Source organism: Oryctolagus cuniculus, chromosome 2, assembly GCF_051225735.1.
Source record: "Oryctolagus cuniculus isolate XC-2025 breed Fujian yellow rabbit chromosome 2, ASM5122573v1, whole genome shotgun sequence".
NCBI lineage: Eukaryota > Metazoa > Chordata > Mammalia > Lagomorpha > Leporidae > Oryctolagus > Oryctolagus cuniculus.
Genome location: NC_142868.1, coordinates 66,619,867 through 66,637,082, shown reverse-complemented (window position 1 = coordinate 66,637,082; position 17,216 = coordinate 66,619,867). Strand labels below are relative to the sequence as shown.

General features: G+C 45.9%; 1 long non-coding RNA gene across 1 annotated transcript; it reads right to left on the bottom strand.

The window, feature by feature from the left end:
- Positions 1 to 12,546: 12,546 nt before the first annotated feature.
- On the bottom strand, positions 12,547 to 15,031 carry LOC149127781 (uncharacterized). Its single transcript, XR_016228940.1, has 2 exons — positions 14,843 to 15,031; positions 12,547 to 12,771 (listed from the first exon to the last, which is right to left on the bottom strand). It is a non-coding gene; the product is annotated as an uncharacterized LOC149127781 (long non-coding RNA).
- Between the last annotated feature and the right edge of the window lie 2,185 nt (positions 15,032 to 17,216).

Below are 17,216 nucleotides of genomic sequence, written 5' to 3'. Positions count from 1 at the left end.
GTTCTCATGGGACCCTGGATTAGTTCTCACAAGGGTGTTGTTATAAAAGGGGTGAGCCTGGCACTCTCCCTTCACTCTGGCTTCCTATGGTAATATCACCCGCCATAAGGGGATGTAGCCAGTAGGGCCCTCACCAGAGCCAACCATGCTGTTTGTATTTCCAGCATCCCAACTTGTGAGCTAAATACATTTCTTCCTTTATAAACATTCCCACCCTTGGGTATCTCATTATAATGACAGAAAATAGACTTCAATACAGTGTGTAGAATATATATTAACTAGCTTGATTGAGCCAGGCAACAATGTCAACATATTTCAGAATAGTATGTTTTACATGACTCACAGATAAAGTATTTTATTTGATAATTCAAAGATAAATGAACTAAAAGGAAGATGATCTAGTCCCAGGATAGAGTGAGAATGCTGTAGAGTTGGAGAGCCAACAGGGCTTGAAAACTGGCTGATCCCTGTCCTGAGATACAAATACTGATTTCTCTACTGAATTTCTAAATTGTTTAGTGATAAATTTAAAACACTGTAGTTTTCTTTTGTACTTTTCTTTTTGATTTTCTATCCAATACTATTCTTTTCTCACTTATCCATCACCTTGGTATCCTGAAGGCAGGCTACAGCTGAGGGAGCTAAGCTAGAACACCTGCCCTTAGTGTTGGCATAGCTAGCAGCAAAGGTACAGGAGCATGAGGATCAACAAGGAGAATTGTAGCCACAAACATTGCTCTAGGCAAAGAGTAGCTACACAGCATGCAGCATGGGGTGGAGGGCAGATGATAGTGTGATCCTTAATTCTCAAAAACAAAGTTGGAGGTGAGAAATAGGAAGCAGCATAGTAAAATACAAAGTCCATGGGCTTGGGAGTCAACAAGATCAGGCCGTGAATCCTGCTGTCTCCGCTCATTAGCTATTGAACGTTGGACAATTAGTTAGCCACTATGAACCTCAGTCATACAATGATTCTAATAAATAACATCTACATTCTTGCAGAATAGCTGTGATGGTTAGAAATATGTATAAAACACACAGTTCGAGACTTAGTAGGTGGGGCTGATGCTGTGGTGTAGTGGGTAAAGCCAGTGCCTACAGTGCTGGCATCTCATATGGGTGCTAGTTTGAGTTCCAGCTGCTCCAATTCCAATCCAGTTCTCTGCTATGGCCTGGGAAAACAGTGGAAGATGGCCCAAGTCCTTAGGCCCCTGCACCCGTGTGGGAGACCTGGAAGAAGCTCCTGGCTCCTGCTTTTGAATTGGCACAGCTCCAGCAGTTGCGGCCATCTGGGGAGTGAATCAGCGGATGGAAGACTCTGTGTGTGTGTGTGTGTGTGTGTGTGTAGCTCTGACTTTCAAGTAAATAAATAAATCTTAAAAAAAAAAAAGACTTAGTAGGCAATCAGCTGTATCCTGCATCGAAGCTCATTTGTTTCCTAAGGGATCCTCCCCAGTTTCCACCAGATTCCTGAAGCTCATGGTAGGTTGGATTTACTGCCCTCCTATGAGCCCTTCTGTGAAATCAAGGTACAAACAGCTACTGAAGAGAGCTGAGGGTGAAAAAGGAATGTTCGTATTGAATGGGCCTCACCATGTTTCATTTTCTGTTGATGACAATACAGGTAACTCATCACAACAATGGAAAACATAGTGTGTGACATAAACCATATGTTAATTGCCTCCATTGAGCCAATTCAGTTTCTGGAGTCTGAGCAGAGTTCAGGGTCTCAGCAGGTTGAAATCAATGTACCGGACAGGTCGTGTTGGGGTCTGGAGATTTACCTGGGAAAGCAACTGTTTCCAAGCTCATACACATTGTTGGTAGAATTCAGTTCCTTGTGATTGTAAGACTGAAGTCCCCATCTTCTTTCTGGCTGTTGACCGTGGACCACCCGGCATCTACAGGCATCTACCCCAATCCTCGCCACGTGGCTCCCACCACAGGCCGTTCATGACGTGGCTGTTTGTTCTTGAGCCCTTTCACTTCTAACGGCCCCTCCCTTCAAGGAAGGCCTGCACCAAGCTCATTCTGAATAATTTCCTTATTGATGAATTCAAAGTCAACTGATGAGAGACCTTAGTTTCACGGGCAAAATCCCTCCACTCTTGCCATACAACGATCCAATTCCAGGAATGAGATCCCATCAGATCCACACATTCCTGTCCACAGACAGAAGGGGAAGGAATCATACACCAGGCATGTCCACCAGGGGCAAGAATTTGGGCTTTGCTCAAATTCTTCCTATCGACCTCTTAGGCACACACAGCTCCCAGAAAGCATTGAGGGCTTGGTAGATCCCATGTGAATCAGCATCTGACTCACCTGGAAATGCGCCAGGTAGTTTTTCTTCTTGCCAAATTTACATATGCAACAGAATCCCAACAAAGCTTCTAGACACCACACCCCATGAGAACTTTGTCGGTCAGGGAATGCTTATGCCCTGGAGGAAGCATCTCTGATCAGCCCAGCCCCTGCCATTCCTTCCGTCCCACAGAACACCTTAGTCTGGCAATGTGCAGCCAGTAAGCCACAGGTCATGCAGCCCAACGTCTCATTTTGGAAATCTAAATATGGGGAAACTAAACCCACCTAGCGCCCTGCTCTGGGCCCCATGTAGTGCCATCTTCGTGGAGATCTCCACGCCTGTTTGGGCCTGGCAGTCAAAGGATGGAAGAGTCGACTGATCAGGATCCCGGCAAGTGGTCTAGTGACTGGCAACAAGAGATACAGAGGGAAAAGCTAGGCCAGTATGGGTGGATCCAGGCATTTTCCACATATGATTTCAGGGTCTGGGTGATTGCTATGATAAAGAGAATGACATTGGTAAAAATTACTTGCAAATTAATTGCAGTCAGGTCATTGAATTCAGGCATAAATCCTTTTCTTTTTTCTTTCTTTTTTTTTTTTTTTTTTTTGACAGGCAGAGTTAGACAGTGAGAGAGAGAGAGAGACAGAGACAGAGACAGAGAGAAAGGTCTTCCTTCCATTGGTTCACCCCTGCAAGTGGCCACTATGGCCGGCGCTGCACCCATCCGAAGCCAGGAGCCAGGTGCTTCTCCTGGTCTCCCATGGGGTGCAGGGCCCAAGCACTTGGGCCATCCTCCACTGCACTCCTGGGCCACAGCAGAGAGCTGGACTGGAAGAGGGGCAACTGGGACAGAATCCGGCGCCCTGACCGGGACTAGAACGGGGGTGCTGGCGCCACAGGCAGAGGATTAGCCTAGTGAGCCACGGTGCTGGCAGGCATAATTCTTTTTGATAATTTTTTTATTTGCAAAAAAGTTGCTTAATATTCAAATTAATAGTTGCCATGAGACAAATCACATTTTGAAGGTAAGTAATTTACAATGTCATTCAAGGTCTATTAAGATGAAAACAATTACCAAATCATCTTCCTCCCAGATCAGTGTCATCTGAACAATTTCTTGGTCTCTGCAACTCTCACTCCTTCCAAATGATTTTTACATTTATTCTAGGCTAAGCTTCTGGATATCACTGCTGGTGTCGTTTTCCCCTAAGGATGGATCCCCCATGCTGACAAAAAGTGGGTTTAGGCTTGAGAAAGACTTGTGGCATTCACAGCCCAGACTCTTAAAGTCCGCAGAGAGGAGTGTTTCTGGGAGTGCTCAGGGCAGACCCCAGAGCCCGTCTTGACCCAGGCCCTGCTGCACGGAGATTAAGAAGCTGCAATGGCGTGAGGAGGAAGCACCTTTGCCTGAGCTTAGCAGGGAAAGCACACCGGTTTCAGAGAGAGTCTCACCAGAGCAAGAGCCCAGGGACACGAAGTAATCAGAATTCTTGTTTTCAGGAATGAAAAACTGGACAGCCATTTGGGAAGACAGTTGGGCTATTTCTTATAAAGTTTAATATGCACTTACTGCGTGAGACAGCATTCTACTCCTAGGGATTTATTCAAAAAAAATGAAAATAAACATTTATCCTCTTTATTCAGAATAGCCCCCCAAAATATCAATAAAACAAATAAACTGAAGTATAGTCATATAATGGAATAGTATTCACTAACAATAGAGAAGAAACAAATACGTACATTGGTGGATCTCAGATGGATCTTGCAATTGAGAGAAGCCAGATGTAAAAGGACCTGATTTTGTTTCTATCAGTGTTTAGAAGAGATACAAAGTAAGCTATAGTGAGATAAATCAGGTTAGTACTTGCTTGGGGCAGGGAATAAGGGTGTTTCAGCCACAGGAGCACAAGATTGATTTGGGAGTTGAGTGGTGAAAATAATCTAGATCTTGATGGTGGTAATACTACACAGATATGATCATTTGTTAAAACTCAGCAAAGTGGGGCCAGTGCTGTGGCACAGAGGGTAAAACCGCTGCCTGCAGTGCCGACATCCCATATGGGTGCCGGTTCAAGTCCTGGCTGCTACTCTTCAGATCCAGCTCTCTGCTATGGCCTGAGAAAGCAGTAGAGGATGGCCCAAGTCCTTGGGCCCCTGCATCCACATGGGAGACCTGAAAAAAGCTCCTGGCTTTGGATGGGCGCAGCTCCGACCATTGTGGCCATCCGGGTAGTGGATGGAAGACCTCCCTCTTTCTCTCTCTTACTCTCTCTGCCTCTCTGTAACTCTGTCTTTCAAATAAATGAATAAATCTTTTTTTTTTTTTTTTTGACAGGCAGAGTGGACAGTGAGAGAGAGAGACAGAGAGAAAGATCTTCCTTTGCCGTTGGTTCACCCTCCAATGGCCACCGCGGCCGGCGCACTGCGGCCGGTGCACCGCGCTGATCCGATGGCAGGAGCCAGGAGCCAGGTGCTTTTCCTGGTCTCCCATGGGGTGCAGGGCCCAAGCACTTGGGCCATCCTCCACTGCACTCCCTGGCCACAGCAGAGGGCTGGCCTGGAAGAGGGGCAACCAGGACAGAATCCGGCACCCCGACCGGGACTAGAACCTGGTGTGCTGGCGCCGCAAGGCAGAGGATTAGCCTAGTGAGCTGCGGCGCCGGCCTAAATGAATAAATCTTTAAAAAAAAAAAGTAGCGAAGTATAATCTTGTTTTTCCATTTTAATCCTTTACATTTGTAATTGACACATAATTGTACTCATGTATGAGGTAGAGTATAATGCTTCCAAACATATGTATACATATGACCTCCTGGTGCAATGGTAGTGAGTCTGACTCTAAACATGTACACAATGTACAATGTATAATTAATTAGGTAATCAGAGTAACTTGCATTATCAATCACATTCAAAATTCTCTCTTACTGGCTTTTTTAAAAATATTTATTTATTTGAAAGAGTTACAGAGAAAGAGAGAGAGAGAGAGAGAGAGAGAGAGAGAGAGGTCTCTATCTCTCCCCAATTGGCAGCAATGGATGGAGCTGTGCTGATCTGAAGCCAGGAGCCAGGAGCTTCCTCTGGGTCTCTCAAGTAGGTACAGAGGCCCAAGGACTTGGGCCATCTTCTACTGCTTTCCCAAGCCATAGCAGAGAGCTGGATAGGAAGCGGAGCAGCCGGGTCTTGAACCAGCAATCATATGGGATGCTGGCACTGCAGGCGGTGGCTTTACCTGCTTTGTCACAGTGCCGGCCCCTCTACTGGCTTTCTTGAGATATGCAATGGTTGTCAACCGTAGTTATCCCCTGTGCTCTAGAACAGAAGTTGCTCTTCCTATCCAATTGCCTCTTTGCACCTGTTGACCATCTTCTCAAACTGGAACCTTAAAATGAGTGAACTTTTTGTATGTAAAATATTCAGTATAATATGAATATCAAATCTCAATAAAGCTGATTTTCTAAAATGACCCAAGTACAATGTTTCCATTGGAGAAAATTCTAGGTCACTCTGTGTCTCTAGATATGTATAGACTTTATGCTGTGTTCTTCAATTCCAGTGGGCTTTTTATTTAATTGATATAAAAGTACTGTAACTACCAAACTAGAGTAGATATACTTCTTATTCCTCCTGCTAAGTAGTCATGCACCTTCAAAGCTTGAACATTACGTATACAACAAAATTTTAAGAAGATTCTGAGGGGTTGGTGCCGTGGCACTGTAGGTTAATCCTCCACCTGCAGCACCGGCATCCCATTTGGGCGCTGGTTCAAGTCCTGGCTGCTACTCTCCAGATCCAGCTCTCTGCTGTGGCCCGATGGGGCAGTGGAGGATGGCTCAAGTCCTTGGGCCCCTGCACCCGCTTGGGAGACCCGGAGGAAGCACCTGGCTCCTAGCTTCAGATCGGCACAGCTCCAGTCGTTGCGGCCATTTGGGGAGTGAACCAATGGAAGAAGATCTCCCTCCCTCTCTCTCTCTCTCTCTCTCTCTGTCTATAACTCTATCTCTCAAGTAAATAAATAAAATATTTAAAAAGAAGAAGAAGATTCTGAGAGTAGAAGATTACCAGGTAAGGAACGTGGAACCCAGGGAACGACATGGGATGGGGTTCCTGAGTTTTCCTTTAGTGTCATCAATTATGGACTGGATGCTGGAGAAACTGCCAACCCAGAACAAGGACAGGCATAGATCCAAAACTGGTGGGGTGGGGGAACTCCAGAGAAAACCTGGAGCAGGAAACGGGCAGCCTGAAAGACAGAAAGTGTTTACACAACAACCACCTACTCCATCTATGCCAGCCAAGCACCCAAGCTTAGCCCCACCCCTCCCCTGTCAGCAACGGCGCCCAGGCAGCAGGACTTGCTCTTCCTCAAGTGAGTAATGTTTCTTTTTAAGAAAAAACTTAACACTTCCTATGGAACTGGCTATGATTTAAGGTAGTCCTTGCCTGATGATAATTACAAAGCAATAATACTGCTTCCTCTAGAGGAGCTCCTATAGCCAAATGGTCCTTCTATTACTGTGTCCGGAAGCCATGAAATTGCTAGTTCTTGCATAGAAGTCTTCCCTATTCCCCATTCTCAGACTGGAGCATTGGTTTTTAAAAAATAACCAATGTTCTCCAACTGCTCCAAATTCAGGTAGAAAAATCTTCAGCAAACTGTCAAGATGACTTTGTACTCAAATTATTTTTGGCACTACCTAGATGGCAACATGGCATTGCCAAAGAATTTACTTCCACTTCCCATTACTTTACTCACAGCCTGGCACACGGGAACAAAGCCGGAATTCTAAGAATAAGCAGATGTGAGTCACAGGCTCCATCGCCTTTCGGTGCGGCTCGGCAGTGCTGGAATGACTGTCCTATTTGTCAGCTCCACAGGATGAGGAAAACTTTAAAGGCAAAGAAAGCAGTCCATCCCTCTCCTCGAAGGATGCCAGTAGTCATCCAGACTTACGCTATCCCAATAAAAACGTGATACTTATAAATACGTGCTTTGGTAGTCGTATCATTTCAGAATGCAGAGAAGTGACTCACATAGATGAGTTGGTGGATTTCACCTTTTATTTTTTTAAGATTTATTTGCTTATTTATTCAAAGGACTGACAGCACCAAATTAAACTTATATGTTTAATTCCATTTTTTCATGAAATTTTTGGAGGACTCTTGAACAAATTCCTGTCAGCATGCGTTGTAAATGACTTTATTCCATATTTAAGATGCCTTTTCCGGTAAGAGTGAATGGGCTCTTTGCAGGATGACGAAAATGGTTCAGATAGCCCAATAGGATCAATAATGGTTCCTCTACCCATCTCATCCAGACCCAATAGGAAGAGGAAAACATCAAAATGGCATTTTGGGGCCAGCGCTGTGGCATAGTGGGTAAAGCTGCCACCTGCAGTGCCAACATCCCATATGGGCACTGGTTCTAGTCCCAGCTGCTCCACTTCTGATCTAGCTCTCCACTATAGCCTGGGAAAGCAGTAGAAGATGGCCTAAGTCCTTGGGCCCCTGCACCCATGTGGGAGACCCGGAAGAAGCACCTGGCTCCTGGCTTCGGATCAGCGCAGCTCCAGCTGTGTGACCAACTGGGAAGTGAACCAGCAGATGGAAGACCTCTCTCTCTCTCTCTCTCTCTCTCTCTCTCTCTCTCTGCCTCGCTTTCTCTCTCTGTGTAACTCTTTCAAATAAAATAAATAAATCATTTTTTAAAAATGGCATTTTGAAAAATAAACTTGCCATGACACGTTAAAGCAGTCCTGCTTGTAGTGCTTATAAATAGGAAAGATTCAGATTTATAGCTTATAAAAGACAGCTGCCTGCCCATATGAAATGTTAATTTGTAGGATCTTGAGTCTTTTGGGCACCTGGGCAGACCTTGCTTGCATTTCACGCTTTTGTGTTGGATAATAACGCGACATGTATGAGATGTGACATTTCATCCACCAGCAAGACAGCCTCTCCCAGCTGACGTCTGTAATCGTGAATCATGGGTTCCACACTGGAGTCTGTCAGTGGAAAACATTGTACAGGCCTCCCTACAAGGGGCTTTATCAAACCCTGCTAAATGCTAACACAACGATCAGATACTGGGTTTTTACATCTCAAATCCCTACCACCCACAACAAACAGAAGTCAATCCCACTAATTTTATGGATTTTTTGCTATTAACAGCATTTTTTTTCTTTTTGGTCCCTAGACACAGGGATTAGCAATCCACTCCCCACCAAATTTCAAAATAAAATAGTCATGGCAGGGGCTGGTGTTACGGTGCAGCGGGTTAAAGCCCTGGCCTGAAGTGTCGGCATCCCATATGGGTGCCGGTTCTAGTCCTGGCTGCTCCACTTCTGATCTAGCTCTCCACTATAGCCTGGGAAAGCAGTAGAAGATGGCCCAAGTCCTTGGGCCCCTGCACCCATGTGGGAGACCTGGGAAAAGCTCCAGGCTCCTGGCTTCAGATCGGCTGAACTCCACTGGAGTGAACCAGTGAATGGAAGACCTCTCTCTGTGTTTCAAATAAATAAAATAAATTTAAAAAAAATAGTCATGGCATCACGATGTGTCCCAGGAGGCACCCACAGCTACAAGGACCGATGACACATGAACGCACCTGCTCCTCTACCTTGGGCCTGCCAGGGAGTAAAGTTCACCCTGGGCTCCTGTTTCATTCAACAGTCTTCCTGAGCCTCTGTGTGCTTTCCTGGCAGCTGCGAGCATCGGTGGAGTCTTCCTACACACTTATAACTCAAAGGGCCTCAGAACACTGATCCGAGGCTCGGCTTTCTTCAGAGTGGGGGTTGGAGGCAGCTCATTTTAATTAAATCAATAAATAAGTAACTGTGAACACTAAAAACTGGGTGGGTTTGCATCCTTTCATGAAGCAAATTGCCTGAATTAAGCCACAGGCAAAAGTAACGTTAACATCAATTGAGTATATCTGCTTTTGTGAGATGCTTGAATCTAACAGAAAAAAGAAAACCTAAGGCAAAAGTGAAATCAAGGCAGACTTATTATTTTTTATAAAATTTTTATTTATTTATTTGAGAGGTAGAGTTACAGACAGTGAGAGGGAGAGACAGAGAGAGAGGTCTTCCTTCTGTTGGTTCACTCCCTGGATGGCCGCAACAGCCTGAGCTGTGCCAATCCGAAGCCAGGAGCCAGGTGCTTCTTCCAGGTCTCCTGCATGGGTGCAGGGACCCAAGAACTTGGGCCATCTTCTACTGCTTTCCCAGGCCACAGCAGAGAGCTGGATTGGAAGAGGAGCAGCCGGGACTTGAATCAGCACCCATATGGGATGCTGGTGCTGTAGGCGGAGGATTAACCTACTGTGCCACGGCGTCGGCACCTGGACTTATTATTTTTTTCACTACATGACAAGCTAAAGCTATCTCTGTAGTCCCCTTATCTTTAATATAGGCCTAGGTGTTTTTGAAAGGGCTGATTTGGGGCCGGTGTCCTGGAATGGTGGGTTAAGCTGCTGGCTGTGACGCCAGCATCCCACATGGGTGTGGATTCAAGTCTCAGCTGCTCCACTTCCCATCCTGCTCCCTGCTAATTGCCTTGGAAAAACAGCGGAAAATGGCCCAAGTGCTTGGGCCCCTGCTACCCACATGGGCAACCTGGATGAAGCTCCCAGCTCTTGGATTAGGCCTTGCCCAGCCCTGACCATTGTAGCCATTTGGGGAGTGAACCAGTGAATGGAAAATCTTTCTATGTTTGTCTCCCTCTCTCTGCAATTCTAACTTCCAGATGTAAAAAATAAAGAAAAGAAAGAAAAGGTCATTTAAATATTATGGTAGGCCCTGGACACTCTTACTTTTGCAAAGTCCTTACTTCTTCGTAAATATATTAATGTGCTGAAACATTAAATATAATTGTGCTATAACGTTTTTGAAGATATGTCTATAATACAGCACCAATATTTGTGTTTTTCCGTTTCTCTTTGGGACAACAGCATTTTTTTCAGCCTTCATTCCTGCAGCTCCCATGGCTTTGTGCCCCCACACTGCTCATGCTGTGACTCCTTTTGTGGGTGGATGGGTTTTGTCAAAATTTTCTGTCTCTCTCATTGATCATCATCTCCCTGCAGAGTTTGAAGCCTGGCACTGGGGCCCCTGCCGGCACTACTCCAAGGGAAGCATGCTGATTCTGTTGTCACTAGATATTGATTGAGGGAAGTAACTTCTTTTTTTAAAGATTTTTAAAATTTATTTATTTGAAAGGCAGAGTTACAGAGAGGCAGAGGCAGAGAGAGAGAGAAAGAAGTCTTCCATCCGCTGGTTCACTCTCTAAATGGCCACAGTGGAGCTGGCCTGGCCAAAGCCAGGAGCCTAGAACTTCTTCTGGGTCTCCCACGTGGGTGCAGGGGCCCAAGGTCTTGGGCCATCTTCTACTGCTTTCCCAAGCCATAGCAGAGAGCTGGATCAGAAGTGGAGCAGCCAGGTCTTGAACCAGTGCCCATATGAGATGCTGGCACTGCGGGAGGTGGCTTTACCCACTATGTCACAGTGCCGGCCCCTTATCATCATTTTTTGAAAGTAAAAACAATTGGCTGCTTTCTGGTAATGTCTACCTATAGCAAGACACTTTTATTTAGTTTTTTAGATGTTTTAGAAAGCTTCTGTCATTCTTTGGTCACCACTTCTTTAGGCAACATTTTCCCCTCAGTTACTCTGCATTACATTAAATTAATCCTACATGTAGTCCAATTTCATTTCATTACTTTCTTTTTAGATGTCTCCAAGTGATTTCTATTCTTGTAAACAGAGTTCCCCAAGTCTAAAGCATTATTCCTTCTGGTCATTTGCTCAAATGTCCGTCAGCCTCGTACTGAAATTGCTAATGTAGTTGCACCATGCAGGTTGCCTCTTTCCTGACTGCCGTTTCACATAATAAGCACACTCAAAGGTCAGCTCAGTGTCTTTGTGTTTTTTGCACAGCACCACTTGCTACATTTTTTCTGTTTCATTGCCATATCGCCATCAATTCTCTATTCAATCTGAATATCTTGGTTTTAAAATAATTTTATGTATGTATGTATTTCTTTGAAAGGTAAGGAGAGAGAGAGGGAGAAAGAGAGGGGGGTGTCTCATCGGCTGGTTCACTCCCCATTGCTTGCAGCAGTTGAGGCTGGGCCAAACTGAAGCCAGGAGCCTGGAACTCAATCCAGGTCTTCCATGTGTGAGCCAAGTCCTACTGCTGAAAGGGCTCAGTTAGATCAGGAATGGTAGGAGGGCAGAGAGGACAAAGGGCCCCTCCCGTAATGTGGAAATTTTTCTTAAGCAAGCTGGGAAACCAGCCTGAACTAGGAAGCAAGTTTGATAAGGAAGCAAGCATAAAGATTTTTGTTGATTAGTCAGGAGAAAAACAGGGCACTGGACTCAAGGCCACGTGCAAGGCCAGGTGGCTGGGGCTGTCTGCGACCACTCCCAGGAGTATGGTGAAGAGCAACAGCTCCCCCGACAGGCCCCAAGTAGAACTTTTTCTTTGTCCTGTGAGAACTGTGTGGTGCTTTACATATATAATGCCCTGGCTCAGAAAGCCGTGGCGCCCCTCCCCAGCCCCCACCTCCCGCCTCTGCCAAATCCACAGGAGTTTCTTTTCTTTCCTTTTTTTTTTTTTGGACAGGCAGAGTGGACAGTGAGAGAGAGAGACAGAGAGAAAGGTCTTCCTTTGCTGTTGGTTCACCCTACAATGGCCACCGCGGCCGGCGCTCTGCAGCTGGCGCACCGCGCTGATCCGATGGCAGGAGCCAGGAGCCAGGTGCTTTTCCTGGTCTCCCATGGGGTGCAGGGCCCAAGCACCTGGGCCATCCTCCACTGCACTCCCTGGCCACAGCAGAGAGCTGGCCTGGAAGAGGGGCAACCGGGACAGAATCCGGCGCCCTGACCGGGACTAGAACCCAGGGTGCCGGCGCCGCAAGGAGGAGGATTAGCCTAGTGAGCCGTGGCACCGGCCTTCTTTCCTTTCTAATAAACTCTTTTGCTAAAATGGTCTTCTCGTGTGTTCATCCGCCTCATTCTTCGTCCCAGGGTTCATCTCAGCTGGTGCGCTGCCTCTCAGAGTATGCATTAGCAGGAAGCTGGAATCCAAATCAGAAAACCCAACCTGGAGTGCAGGCATCCCAGGTGGTGTCTTAACTTCTTCTCCAAGTGCACATCCCCAATCTGGATATATACATATATATACACACACACACACATACACACACATATATACACACACACACACACATATATATATATATTTAAGATTTTATTTATTTCTTTGAGAGGTAGAGTTACAGAGAGAGAGAGGGAGAGATGGAGAGAAAGATCTTCCGTCAGCTGGTTCACTCCCCAAATGGCCACAATGGCTGGGCCAATCCAAAACCAGGAGCCAGGAGCTTCTTCCGGGTCCCCCACACAGATGCAGGGGTCCAAGGACTTGGGCCATCTTCTACTGCTTTCCCAGGCCATACCAGGGAGCTGGATTGGAAGAGGAACAGCCAGGTCTCAAACAAACTGGTGCCCATATGGAATGCCAGCATTGTAGGTGGCAGCTTTACCCACTAAGCAACAGTGCGGGCCCTGCATTGAATTTTTTTTTTTTTTGGTTATTCATTCAAAAGCAAGAACTGTGAGTTTCTCTAGTAAAAGACCTTGTATTATTGATTTTTCTGTCTCAAAAGCCTAGAACAGTGATTGGACCCTGTTTAATTTCAAAACATTGTTCTCAAGTAATGCTTGGGATATTTAAACACTTTTCCATGGTCTTGTGTCTAGAGATTAAAACTTTCCAATGCTTGTACATAAAAGATGTTTACTCATAAGTACGGTATTATAATTTCTGAAGAGGGCTAAATTTACAAGGTTACTGCAGCACTAATGAATGATGAATGGCAACTGTGTTCTCCCATCTGAAAATGTCTATTTACTGAATGTATTGGTGCCAATACCTCCATGTGGATGTGCTACTTTACCTTCACCACTGGGGGGCAGCACAGATATTGAAATCAACTCCACAACCACACACCTTGCACCTGTATGCAATACAAAATAACCCCTTGCTTGTAGAAAATATTACTGGATAGAAAATGGCTGCAGTATGCCTGAAGATTTAAAGATCGATTTCCTCAAATCTTAGGAAATGCAAGTGCAGCACTTTAGGTTACAAGCCAAAGCAGACCTGGACCTGTTAATTAAGGGATTCATCTTAGATTCCTCTGGCTCCCAGATTAGGAAGTTTCCAGGTTGATCTCCTCTCTACTGCACACCCTGAACTTGCTTTTTAATAGTAGATGGCCAAGTTCACTTCCAGGTCAGGAGTAGCAGGTGCCCCAGGGTGGAATCAGAGTCTGGGGAAGAAGAGCCGCCAAGACGCTAACCAAACCTCCTGTGGCGCAGTGACCTTACTTTCCCACGCTTCACCCCGGACAAGGGTCTGACAGTAGAAGCTGTGAGCATCAGGTAAAGACTTGAAACTGAGACTGCCCAGGAGAATCTGATGTGTGCAGTCCTCCGTCCAGGGCTCAGCTACGAACAGGGGCTGCTCGCTCTCTCACTCGCTCTCTCTCTCTCTTTTTGCTGGAATCTTTGAAATCAAATTTAGTAATGGCTTCTGGCTCTGGTCTGCTTCCCTTCCTAGTGCAGCCTGCATGAGCAGCCTCCTCCATCCTGCCTCCCAGCCAACTCAGGAAATTTTAGCCATGACTGAAAGCTCTCATCGCATGAATACAGATGTTAAAATAGAGGAAAGAACAAAGCACTTACACCTCGAAATCCCAAAACCTCCTAGAAGGAGTTTTGGTTATAATAGAAATGTCCAGGCCAGCTCTCTGCTGTGGCCCGGGAGTGCAGTGGAGGATGGCCCAGGTGCTTGGGCCCTGCACCCCATGGGAGACCAGGAAAAGCACCTGGCTCCTGCCTTCGGATCAGCGTGGTGCACCAGCCGCGCGCCAGCCGTGGCGGCCATTGGAGGGTGAACCAACGGCAAAAGGAAGACCTTTCTCTGTCTCTCTCTCTCTCACTGTCCACTCTGCCTGTCAAAAAAAAAAAAAAAAAAAAAAAGTCAAGAGGTACAGAGAGAGGAGAGGCAGCGAGAGAGAGGTCTTCCATCCACTGGTTCACTCCCCAATTGGCCGTAATGGAGAGCTGCACTGACCCAAAGCCAGGAGCCAGTAGCCTCTTCCGGGTCTCCCATATGGGTGCAGGGACCCAAGGACTTGGCCATCTTCTACTTATCCCAGGCCATCACAGAGAGCTGGATTGGAAGTGGAGCAGCTGGGTCTCGAACTGGCGCCCATATGTGATGCCGGCACTTCAGGCCAGGCGTTAACCCATTGTGCTACAGTGCTGGACCCATAAATAAACAAATCTTAAAGAAAATAAAATACATCTCAGCATTATTTCCTTTCACATCTCCATGTCTGATATTCTTTTGAGAAGCTGGGTATGAAGCAGCACTCTACTGGTCTCATGTTATTATTTTTAGTATTATCATTTTAATATATTATTATTATTATTATGAAGTAGTGGTGGATGCTTATTGAGTACTCACTGTGGAACAAACTGTTTTCAAGTCTTTTACAGATATTGTCTCCAACCCGAATCTTATGAAAGGACTGAGGCAAAGAGAGGCTAAGAGACTTGACCATAATCCAACAGCAGATCAATGACAGAGCCTGCATACGATTCCAAAACAGTGTCCTCCTGTTCTCTCATCCATTCTCATGTTAATGTGATATCGCTGCAAAGAAAAGATTCACTGTGGTTCACAGATGCACTTCTAAGAATGTAGTGATACTTCCCTCTCCGTCTCCTTCTCTCCCCCCTCCTCTTTCTCTCTCTCTCTCTCTTTCTCTCTCTCTCTCTTTCTCTCTCTCTCTCTTTCTCTCTCTCTTTTTCTCTTTCTCTCTCTCTCTTTTTCTTTCTTTCTTTCTTTCTTTCTTTCTTTCTTTCTTTCTTTCTTTCTCTCTCTCTTTCTTTCTTTCTTTCTTTCCCCTTCCTTCCTTCCTTCCCTCTTCCTACTTTTCTATTTTAATTTTGAGACAACATATTTTTAATTTACATTATAGTCAGGGACTAGTGTTGGGACTTAACAGGTAAAGCCACCACCTGACATCCCTTATAGACATTGGTTCATGTCCCGGCTGCTCCACTTCCTATCCAGCTCCCTGCTGATGGCCTGAGAAAATCCTGAGAAGGGGGCCCAAGTGTTTGAACCCCTGCCACCCAAGTGGGAGACCCAGAGGAAGCTCCTGGCTCCTGGCTTCAGCCTGTCTCAGACCTGGCCTTTGTGGCCATCTGGAAAGTGAACCAGTGGATGGGAGATCTCTCCCTCTTTCTTTGTAACTCTTTCAAAATCAATCAATAAATCTTTTTTAAAAATTATATTATAGTCAAAGGCTTAATGCTCCACTAAATAGAATTCAACAAGTAAAAAAGACCATAGTTCAGCAGGAACATAGGCAAAGACTATGAACAATTATCAGATGGAAAGATGCCCATTTCATTGAGCATCAACAGTGGACCACGTGCTAATGTGGGTACCAGGAAAGCAGGGAATGTATGATACAGTCTCTGCCCTCAAGTGACTTACCCTCCAATACGGAAACCAACACAGCCAACCCTTGGCGTCTGCAGCAGATGGGTTCCTGTCCCCTCCCCAACTGCACCCCCAGATACCCAAATCCTCAGGTGCTCAAGTCTCATATATAAAAATGGTATACTATTTGCACCTCCTCCTGTATACTTTAAGTCAGCTCTGGATAACTTAAAGTACCCAATACAATGTAAGTGCTACCTAAATATTTGTTGTATTATTTAATGAATTATGACAAGAAACAAAGTCTGTACACATTGAATATTTTTGATATACACTTGGTCGAATCCCCGGATTTAGTACCTTTACCAAGAGTCCCACTCCCTTGTCCCCAGAGTGTCCCTCATGCTACCACGTCTGGTCAGGTAACAGGATCCCAGCTCCCTGCTGCTCACACACAGGGTGGTCATCCGCCACCGGTGATGCCACCTCTCTCTTGGTTCCAGGCTGGACAACTCATGCACATGTCGTGAGCACTTCACCAGCAGGAGAGGCAGAAGTATGGTCCTTCTTGATGGGGCTAGAGACTTACTCAGCAGTAAGCTCACGACAGGCTGAGCATCCTGCCCTTATCAGGAATGCTTCTCAGCTGCCCAGGGCACAGGCAAGATATCAGCTGTAAAAATCCCTGGGAGGCGACGATGGAACCATCCAGAGGCCCTCGGAGCAAACCATCATCACAGATGATTCCTGCCACCTCCTACCACAGGCCAAGGTTTTAATCTGCTGTGCCGCAATGCTGGCTCCACTGATGTGTTCACTTGAATAAGTGTCTTTATCCTCTACTAATAAGCATACTCTGGAGCTTCAGGAATCAACGAGCTGGGGCCAGCAACGTCACAGAGAGGGTTAAGTTGCCATTCGCAACACTGTCATCCCATATTGGAGTGCCAGTTCCAGACCTGGCTGCTCTGCTTCCAATCCAGCTCCCTGCTAATGCACCTGGGAAAAGCAGCAGAAGATGGCCCAAGTGCTTTGGCCTCTGCCACCCACATGGGAGACCCCCAGAGAGTTTGGGCTCCTGACTTGAGCCTGGCCCAGTCCTAGCTATTGCACCCATTTGGGGAGTAAATCACTGTATGGAAGATGGATCTCTCTCTTTCTCTCTCTCTCTCTCTCTCTGTCTCTCTCTCTCTCCCCCTCCCTTTTAAATAAATAATAAGTAAAGCTCAAAAAATCATGGAGCTATGTCTGTATAGTTCCTTTTGTATGGTGATCTATTACAAGGAGAAACACATTTGTTAATAAAGATTTTAAGGGTTGTGTGTATGGTGAAGTGGCAGATGAGTGTGGGGTTCTTAAAGAAGGTTGAGGGAGGAATATTCTTGGT